This window comes from Phalacrocorax aristotelis, chromosome 1 (genome assembly GCF_949628215.1).
Source record: "Phalacrocorax aristotelis chromosome 1, bGulAri2.1, whole genome shotgun sequence".
Classification (NCBI taxonomy): Eukaryota; Metazoa; Chordata; class Aves; order Suliformes; family Phalacrocoracidae; genus Phalacrocorax; species Phalacrocorax aristotelis.
The window spans coordinates 98,994,206-99,001,633 of record NC_134276.1 but is presented as its reverse complement, the minus strand read 5'-3'; positions in this window follow the sequence as shown (position 1 = coordinate 99,001,633).

Below are 7,428 nucleotides of genomic sequence, written 5' to 3'. Positions count from 1 at the left end.
TACCAGCCGGCGTTTTGGGGTGTTGCACGCAAATAAGAAACCACAGCCCTTCCCTGAACAGGGCAGATCGGGAGCCGATAAAGTTTGCTCATAAAATACCCAGCCCCGGGAGATTAACTCCTTTTCCTTTTGCCTTTTAGGACTATTTAATAAAGGGACACCCTGAAAAATGATTGCAATCTCAATTGTCACATTACTTATAACGCCCTAGTGACTTGTGGTAACTCTCCTGTAAAGGAAATCTAAAAATGAGTTTTTTCTCTGCCAAGGCAGTGCTCCACTGCAAAAAAAAAAAATCCACTTATATCCCAAAACCTTGGAGTATGACTGGAAAAGTGCATAGGTGTTTGAAGACATTCCACTCGCTTCTAATAACAGCTCCAAATTAGCTACTGTATTGTTGCATGCTGTGCTTAACACGGCTGTACAGAGACTACAGATAAATTAAAGTACAGAAGTTTGGCATGATAAGTGTTTGGGGTTTGTTTATATTTTCAAATGCGTATCAAGGAATTACATTAAGTGCACCAAGAAGCCAAGACCACACTTTCAGTATTTTTCCAGCTCTATGTATTTATTTGAAGAGAACTATGTACCTTCAGAACCTTTAGTACAAAACCGTAAGGAGTATCGGCTGAAACAACTTGAAACTTTATCTTAGGCTTTTCAGCTGAACCTTTTTGTAGGGCTATCATGCTCTCCCGAAAGAAGATGTGTAAGATTCAGTAATTTTCCAGTATGGATTCAGTTGCAGGAATTGGACCTCAAATTTCACCTGAAGTAGATTGTAAAATCGTCCCAAGTCACAACCAAAATGAACTGCATCGTCACCTTCTGTAGTTCTCCCGATGTGTCCACCTGTGTGCCATGTCCTTTTCTTTAATCTACAGCAACTCTGTCAGTGGCCTTCAGAGCTTAGAGATATTTTAGGTTTAAAGTAGGGTATCCAGTCATGTTTCCCTGTTAATTTTCCTTATCAAGACGGAGGGAAATGGCCCTTCAAATTGTCACTTGGCATCATGGCCACAAGGAGAGATGACACATGATCTTCAGGGAGAGATCCTTCGAGATCTGTTCTGCCTTACACGAGAAGGTGAACATTTCTCTAATTTGGAAATTCACATCTTTTTTTCTTTGAAAGTAATTTGGAGGCTAGGTACTCCTGTACTGATGATGTCTAGTTCCTCTCTCAAGACAAAGCTCACTTAGAATGACCAAGACACCTAACAACTTATGTTTCAAAAAGGTATTTCTTTGGAGCTTTAGAATATCCTGGATCTCACTTTGGATTTGCCCAAATGTCTTGCACAATGGCTACAGGAAAGGAGAAAGGGAGATATAAAATATATAGGCTGGTTCTTCTCTAAGTTGATATTGTCTGTATGTAGCCACTTCCAAGGTATTACATCAGTTCATGCATTATAAACAAAATTGGGCAGAAGGACACAGTAACAGGTAACAAATACGCTGTGCTGAGGAGCAGTGTGCTCCTCCGCCAGAGAAGTTTTGACCTCTCTCTGCACTACGAACTCTGCCAGAGAAGTTTTGACCTTGCTTTCTGCACTATGAAACAATACCAGACCTGCCATGGTGGAGGGGAATTCAATACAGCTCCAATAAAACGAATGGGGCTCTGCTTAGTTACAGACTTGAAGGTCTGGGCATAAGCCAGGGTCTCGTTGATTACCCCTGTTAACACCTTTTCTTCTCAGAGAGGGCTGAGCTGGTTAGTGAAGGGTGCATTCCCACCCTCTTTCCCCCCAATTCTTCCCTCCCTCCCTTCCTTCAGGCAGGTGTCTGGCTCAGTGAAGGGCTGGCCTTTCAGGTCTCTGAGATGGTAAAAGCTTTTTTTTTTTTCTCCCACCTGGGTTAATATTCCCCAAGGTTAACTCAGCTTGCTAACAAAGGTCAAAGAAACAGGAAAGCTGGAGCGGTGGAGGCAGAGGTGGGGAGGGGGACACTGCCTCCTCTTGGCAGCAGAAGCTGTCAGGTCTGTTCAGCTTGCCGTTTCCAGTCAAGGACTCAGCTCGTGGCCCTGTAACCTCTTCCAAAATAGTTGTATGTATGTATTATTGTGGGTTTTAATTATGCAGTCTGGCTTTTGCAGAGCAGGATGCTGAATATTCGTTTTATTAATGAATTATTATCAACCTTTAAAGGAGAGATCAGGGCATGGTTTGGTTTTTCAGAGTAGCTGCATGCTTTGACATGCTGGAGAGGGGCTTTCTCTTGCTGAGGAGCCCAGAGTTCACTGCCCAGAATTCCAGGTGTCTGACCCAGCCTAACGCCACTCATCTCAGCACTTACTCCAAAGACCTTTCTCTCGCTTAAATAGTAATAGTTAAATGTTCAGTGAACTCCTTCCTCCTTCATGTTTATGCACCTGCAGGGCCAGGGAAGGGCGTTTGGATGTTTTCTTTTGGTTTTCACAAGCATACAAGCTAACATTTCTATACACTGGTACTAAGCACCTGAATTTCAGCATGTAAAACAGACTGATCTTTTTAAGTGTCTGGCATCACCTACCATTGTACATCCTACCCCATGGAAGGCCAAGGAACATTTGGTTCCTATGACACCTTTTACTCTATTCTTTAAGGTAGCTCTGCCCACCCATTAATCATAACTTGCTTTGTTTCTGCAGCACTTTGCCTTCTCAGCTCATTTCCTACTCTGTTAATACTCACCATGTCATTTGCTCCATTGTCTTTCCTACTTCTGAATTTTCACCTGTGTTTCTGGTGTCTAATCACAAAACCAGGGGAGTTGGGAGGTAAGGTCTCTCTAAAGCCAAACTTCATTGTCAGCTAAAACTCAAAACATGTCAGGATGAGCTTGCCCTCGCCACTTTGGGACTACAGCACAAGACTTCATTTCACCATGCCAGTAGAACTAGAATTAGAGGTATCTCCAGGGAAATTCGGTGCTAAAGGCCGAATGGGGAGATGGGGAACTGGCTCACCAAACTCAACACCTCCTTCCTTTTCAAAACCCAGCTTTAAGCACCACGTATCTGCCCTACTGCAGTGGCGTCATCTATGCATTTTTTTTTCAGCTCTGTAGCTGACACTTCACAACAGACGCTGTAGTTATGTACTCACCCATAAAACTACACGAAACCTGGGAACTTAATTAGTCATTTAGTAACTAAGCTTAAACTAAATGTATGTTGACTTTGGAAGTACATCTGCATCTGCTGCTATTACCAAGAATACACACGCATAAATTTACCTGCTGCAGGTATATTTGAAAATCAAAATAAATGGGCAAGCATCTTCAAAATGATCTTAAAAAAAAAAGATCTTTTGTTTCTACCTGTTGAAAGCCTGTGAAACAGGAGGTAGTCCTTTATTAGGGTATTATTAGAGTATTAACTAAATACACTGAAAAAACAAAACTCCTTAAATCAATTACCCTGTTATCTGGGAAGTATGTGCCTGCAGATTAGAAAGGTGTGTCCGTGTGAACATTCTCACTTCTTTCCCAGCCTCTCAGAAACTTTTTCAGGAGTTTCAAGCCCTACACAGATGGAAAAACAGAAAATCACCCCGGCTCGTCTTGGTTTTCAATTTTTTTTACCCCCTCCTAGTTTAGATTTCTAGTATAAAAACAAATAAATTCTCAGAGTTATGAAATTCTTTGCTTTCTCCAGGAGGGAAGAAACTGTCAAGAATAAGTGACCTTAACTTTCCTTTAGGTGTGTGCTGTTCCAGTGGGTTTCTTGTCTGTTGTTGTAAAACAAGAGAGAATAAAAATTTAAATACTGCTCTTTGGTGGACTTTTCTGGGTGTACCATGTAAATACAGCTGCATTTTCCTACATTTACAATGGAATTTCATAATGCTACTCTTGTGGCACAGAAATTGAATGACAACTTTAATTTATTGTAAGATTTTTTTCCTGATACTCGGAACACTTTTTTTTTTTTCACTGATCTTGCTGTTAGCTTTGTCTTGCACAAAGCAGCCATAAATCCAAACTACTCAGCCAGTTAAACCAGGTTTATAGCTACTATTGTGCCAGCAAACCGGCCTGAAGCAACTACAGTGCATCAGTGAATATGGGTTTCAATGCAGACCGATCTCACTCTTCTTATGCAAAGAAATTACATAAATACATTTTGACTTACATTTTAAAATATTTTATTTAATATGAATTTGCAAAAGGAAAATTACTCAATTCTTATGCAATTGGCTTTAAACAATTAGCGACAGAACTGTGTTTCAGTAGAAATTAGAATAAAATATATTTAGTTTTGCTGATGCATACAGAAAAATACTGATTGGGGAAAAAAAAAAGAAACAAACCTAATAAATCTTAAATTAGATTTTTTTTTTCAGCTGGAAACCAAAGGCGATGTTTTGGATCCCAATGTAATCTTGCATGAAATTAACATTGTTTTAGTGGAGCCAGATCTTCTCAACTAATCATTTAATCATAATTTGCTTTTAAAATGTTGAATGCTACTCATGACATCTTATATCAAGAAATAACTTATTTTTTAAAGATCCAGGATGACCAGTGATTTTCATTTCTTTGGTAATAATTCCATGCTCAGGAAAAAAAAAAAAAAGAAGGAACAAGACCTTTTGAACAGCTGAATTTTCAGAATACCTGCAGGAGATAACCAGAGACAAATCTGAAAAGAATTGCCTTTTGTTTGTCTGAATAATAGAGAGTCAGGGTTTTTTTCCACTTTCATTCCTAGTTCAGCTCCAGATTTGCTGTATAACTCTGGCAAACTTGTTTCCACCTGCCTCCATTTCCTGCTCTGTAAAAGGGGAGTTAATGGTATGCATTATTAGGAGGAATATAGCTATTTTCACATTTAACCAAATATTTGTAAAGGTGCTTAAAGACTTGTTGATTAACCTGTTACAAAAGGGTAATGATAAAGTGTCCTCTTTACATTTACCTGCACCTAGGCAAGCTTTTTTACGGTCTGTTCCTGCATCAGGTGTAAGTACTTGATTTTTATCAACAATTGGGCATTGTTTTAATTCCGTGATAAACTGTGCAGCTGAAGTCAGAAAACTGTAAATCACTGACTGGTCGTAAGCAAAATACTGATCCAGTTCACTGGATCAGGCATGCTGTAAGCAAGTGAAAATGCAGTTCAGTTTCACCTGTTTATATTCTTCAGCAAGCCAGCAATTAACTCAGGAAGAAAAAAAATATATTTAACTGCAATTATGATAAAGTGCTGTTTGCGTATGCAAATGAAAAATTCCAGCTTCTGTCATTGTGCTTCTGAACAAATACTCCTAATGAGGGAACTTCTGGAGTTCCTCGATATTCAGGAAGCTGTGCTTTCCATGGAAGCAGGTAGATGTGTTGTCCATAACTTTCCACTCGATAACTTTATGGTTGTAAGGCAAGATTTTACAGTTTGCCTCCAATATGTTCAGTTATTTTTCTTGGCTTTTTTAAAATATATTTTAACTGAAGTGGGTCAATGAAGCCCTATTTGCAATATTAATATATTCTGGAGTGGAGAAAAAATTATGATTTCTGAAATTATTTCTGAATCAGAGTAACCACTATTCCACTTCTCAGTATAAAAATTATTAACCTGTTGTAGAACATCACACACTCAGCACCCTTACTGATTGCTACATTTTCCTCATTAATGACTAAAATGTGTTTATGTTTCTTCAGCTTACTTCATCATTCTTAATTTAGGTCTGACTCTTTTCAGTGGTTTATTCTGGTTCAGTCGTTACATTAATTCCTTAAGAACTATGTTTCCTTGCCTGCTGCTTGTGTAAAGAAGTCGTGTGTTTGAAGAAGCAAATAAAGCCAAAATAATTCTTATCTTTAGAGAAGGCGGCAGGAGAAAATAGACCCTTTCTGGTCAATGAGAACTGCAACATTACTATTTTCCTCTAGGAGGTGAAAGATTGATGCTTTCATTCTACCTTTACTTAATTGCCAACACTTTTGCATTAAGCATGTAAATTTTTGAAGAGGAAATTCATACGCCAGTTTAACTGCTTGTTCTTACTAGTTCAATTACTCCTTTGGGATCAAATCCTAATGACACTGAAACACATCAAAGCTTCATATGAAACTAGAAGAAGCTAGCTGGAAGTATTTGTTTTCTCTGGGATCGATTTGATATAGGTCATCAAACTCCTCTACAACCACCCGGTAAGTACTTTTCAGAAGGTAATTTGAACCCATCCTGAGAAAGGAGCACCAGCAGGCTAATAGGAGCTTCTGCTGGTGATGGACCTCTTTTCCTGGATACTTCTGTGGTAACAACAGCAACAGTCCTCATAAAACAAATACCAGCTAGGGCTGGCATCTGCACTGCTGTTTTGTTCAACACTGTTCAAAGTACAGGTACGATGAAAAACACTTCAACAACGTTCCATGTGCACTTTAGAAAGCGGCCTTGGGAAATGAAAATTTCCATAAATGTCCAAAGCTGACAAAGCCTATGCTTTAGATCTTAACACTGTACCACTATTACTAATTGGCCAAGTGAGGCTTATAGAGTTTCTTTGCAAAGTATTGGTCATCTTGCTGTCTGCACAGGTTTTGAAGGAAAAAACAGAATAGATAGCACAGATGGAACTCAGGTAGCAGAAGTGAATCAACTGATTGTAATTTTAACAAGTTGTGTCTGTACTCAGGGGTGGTTTTTTTTTCACCTCTAGCATCATCAGAGACACATGAATGCTAGAACTGAAATTATGACATATTAAAAAATCACAGTAGGCAGACCATATTAATTTGGAAAGTTGTACAAGCTGCAGGAACTGGTAAATATTTGAGGTACTTGGAAATCTAACTTTCCTGCCCTGCTTTATTCTTTTAAGTAAGTATTTTGCAATAATTTACTAATCAAAATTCAGGTTGCTTTGGAGTTGTCTGCACACAGCTATAGCTATTTGAAAGTTTAGTTGGTTCCCACCAGTCCATATTTTCCTGTAACATTCTTGTATTCTAAAAGTAATTCTAAAAGTAAGCAGTTGTTTTACCTTATGGTAACTCCTCATGTATTTCTCCTAAACAAGATTTCACACTACATATTCTTCTTATCCACAGAGAAATTATGGAGGAAAAAGGCATGAAAAAATTTTTGGCCGTTTCCCATGAAAAAAAAATCCTGTCTGGGACAATCTTCCATGTTCCCAGACTTTTTTTCTACCATTTTGCTTATGTCCCTGTTGTGCTAGCCTAAATTTCCCTTCCTTCTGATCTTTTTCTATCACTCAGACAAGTATTTTCCACCTTTCTATATTTGTAGGCAGATTCCGCTTTTCACATGATTCTGTTCTATCAATCCTACTGTGTGCAAAGCATGTCCTCTCCAATAGTGTTAATGTATTGCTCCGGCCTCCATAAAGCTTGTATCACCATTGACTGCATAGCTCTCCATGCAGAGATACAGGTACTGCAGTACCCAGGAATGCGTGGAAT